Below are 3000 nucleotides of genomic sequence, written 5' to 3'. Positions count from 1 at the left end.
ACAAACACCTTCAGCTCTGAATGAGTCTGAAGTGTTTGTGCTAACCAGGATAACGAGTTTTGACAGTTTCCTGAATCCTTTTCAAACAGATTGTTTGGTTCTTTGTTCTCGTCTGCTCTAAAAATAAAGCGGCTTGTTGTCGGCAGGTTGGAGGTGTTTCATTATCTCAGACTAAATATAACTGTGAGGTCACCGTCAGTGTCATCAGCAGCAGCTGTGCTCATCCACTGTTTGTCTCTCAGCGTCTGACTGTGATCAGCTCACTGGAATCTTCTTCAGTTAATGTTGTAAATCAAGTCGATCAGATTATTGTCGTCTTCCTGCTTTTGATTATTTCAATTTCTGGTTTTAAGACACGGCTGATTGTTCAACATGATCTGCTGCAGCTGAAAGGAGTCACGAGGTGCTCAGACTCTTTACAGATGAAACGCTACAGCTCATAATTATAGTAACTATTATTGAAAGTAATCCCTGATGAAGTTTTTTTATTTCTTAAAATACACTCCTGAAAAATGTTGCTCAAAGTTCCTGTTGAAATGATTCCAGTGGAAACAGGTCACCAGTGAGAGGACAGACAGAGCAGAGACGTCACAATCGTGTTTGTTTGTAACGTGACTTCACATTTCAGCTGGAAGTCAAAAATCTATTCATCATCACCAACGTTAGAAAAAACTAAATCTGGTTTCCATCAGAACGTAACTTTAGCCTGACGTCAACCTGAAGACATTGGACAGGTGTTGGACAGACGTTGGACAGACGTCTGGTTGAATTCATTAAGACTAAAATATAAATAAAATCCACATTTATCAAAGTCAGCTGTCGTCAGGATTCTGTGACAACGAGACGTAAAAACAAGAGTCTGTAGCAAAGACAGACAGGTGGACAGACAGACAGACAGACACGAGGACAGACAAACAGGAGGACAGGCAGCTGAGACGTGTCTGTCCCTCCAGCCTCTGCCTGCAGAACGTGTTGATGCTCTGACTGTCTATAATCTTCTGTGTCTGCATATTTTCTCTGTGACATTATCATCAGACTAAAAACAGGAACTATGAAAACCTCGACCAACAGAACTTTGACTTCAGGAGAACACCTAAGGTATAAACTTGCATGGTCACATGATGCACGCCGCCCAACCAATCTGTGAGCTCGCCCAGTAGTAGCCAAGCACAGTCAGCCCCGCCCACCCAGAACCAGCCGGCTCCAGAGATAGACTGTTATCCTGGTGGCTCGTCTCTCCACCATCTCCTTCTGTCTTTTGAGTTGTCATGAGAATGGGTTCACACTCGCAGGAGAGACGCCCTCCCTCCTCCTCCTCCTCCCCTCCTCCTCCTCCTCCCCCTCCCCCCCTCTTCCTCCTCCCCCTCCTCCCCCTCTTCATCATCCTCCTCCTCCCTCTTCCCCCTCCCCCCCCTCCTCCTCCCCCCTGAGTCTTCTCCTCCATGTGACGGGTTGCATGCAGCCAGGCGGAGGCTTGGCTCTGTCTGCAGGTGGAGGAGCACCACCCACCAGGATCCTCCTTTTCTGTTTTTGTTGGGATATGAACCACGTTCTCCTCCTCCTCCTCCTCCTCTTCCTCCTCCTCTTCCTCCTCCTCTCCACTCGAATCTTTTTTTAATTTGCGGTTGCATCAGCGCTCTCTAACATGCACGTCCCTGATTGGTTGGTTGGTTGGAGTCTTGAACGCGCCTCAGTTTGCATGTGCCACCACACCACGCACAGCGTTTTGCCCCTCCTTCTTTAGAGCTTCGACTTTGAGTTTTCTTTCAGTTCAGCAGACCTTGAACACTTTTTGTGTCCATCTTTTGGCCCCGCCCCCTCCTCCCGTGGCAGCGTGGGTGAGAGGGCGCATGGTCGAGGCTGGGGTCAAGGTGTGGGGGTGGAGGGGGAGGCGACTGACGGTTCAGAGCTAATGATTCGTGTCCTATGATGTGTCCTGTGGTGTTCTGTTCTGCCGTGTTTCTCGATGTCCTCCGACGTGACCTGTGGCGCCGCGCCGTGGTCGTCCAGGCGGAGAAGGTGCTGCTGTTCAGTCAGGACACCAACCTGACGTCTCTGCTGCTGGAGGCCAAAGACCTGGAGGCCCGGGTCATCATCCTCTCTGCCAGGTGTGTACTCAGTCAGCAGTCAACAGAACAGAACCTGGAGGTCACCTCCGGGTCACTGCTGCAGTCGGGTTGATCAACAGCAGTGAAGATAATTCACCTTTTTAACCCCACAAGTTACAAAGTAACTCTGAGCTCTGTGAACGGCTCCGGATCAGAACCTGATGAGACTCCAGGTGTTTATTCCTCCAGACGGAGGTTACTTTGGTGCATCAGGTGTATCAGGTGTGTGATGTCACATACAGCCTCGTGTTACCTGTTGACCTGCTGTGTTTGTGTCTGCAGTGAGGATGAAGCTGCTGCTGTGTATAAAGCTGCTCGTCAGCTCAACATGACCGGGTCAGGATACGTCTGGCTGGTGGGGGAGCGAGAGATGACCGGCAAAGCTCTGAGTGAAGCTCCAGACGGTACGTCCTCCTCCTCCTCCTCCTCCTCCTCCTCCTCCTTTCTCTTCTTCTTCTCTCCTCCTCCTCTTCCTCCTTTCTTTTCTTCCCCTCCTCCTCCTCCTCCTCCTCCTTTCTTTTCTTCCTCTCTCCTCCTCCTCCTCCTCCTCCTCTCTCTTCTTCTTCTCTCCTCCTCCTCTTCCTCCTTTCTTTTCTTCCTCTCTCCTCCTCTCCTCTTCTTCTCTCCTCCTCCTCCTCCTCCTTTCTTTTCTTCCTCTCCTCCTCCTCTCCTCCTCCTCTCTCCTCCTCTCTCCTCTTCTTCTCTCCTCCTCCTCCTCCTCCTCCTCCTTTCTTTTCTTCCTCTCTCCTCCTCTCTCCTCTTCTTCTCTCCTCCTCCTCCTCCTCCTCCTTTCTTTTCTTCCTCTCTCCTCCTCTCCTCCTCCTCCTCCTCCTCCTCTCTCTTCTTCTTCTCTCCTCCTCCTCCCCCTCCTCCTCCTCCTCCTCGCTCTTCT

General features: G+C 50.6%; 1 long non-coding RNA gene across 1 annotated transcript; it reads left to right on the top strand.

The window, feature by feature from the left end:
• Positions 1 to 48: 48 nt before the first annotated feature.
• On the top strand, positions 49 to 2519 carry LOC311254075. The gene is made up of 3 exons (XR_014622185.1): positions 49 to 1098; positions 2011 to 2108; positions 2391 to 2519. It is a non-coding gene; the product is annotated as an uncharacterized lncRNA (long non-coding RNA).
• Positions 2520 to 3000: the final 481 nt, after the last annotated feature.

Source organism: Pagrus pagrus (assembly GCF_965226575.1).
Source record: "Pagrus pagrus genome assembly, contig: HAP1_SCAFFOLD_556, whole genome shotgun sequence".
Taxonomy (NCBI): domain Eukaryota; kingdom Metazoa; phylum Chordata; class Actinopteri; order Spariformes; family Sparidae; genus Pagrus; species Pagrus pagrus.
The sequence above is the reverse complement of the archived record's forward strand: the minus strand, read 5'-3'. Positions and strand labels throughout refer to the sequence as shown.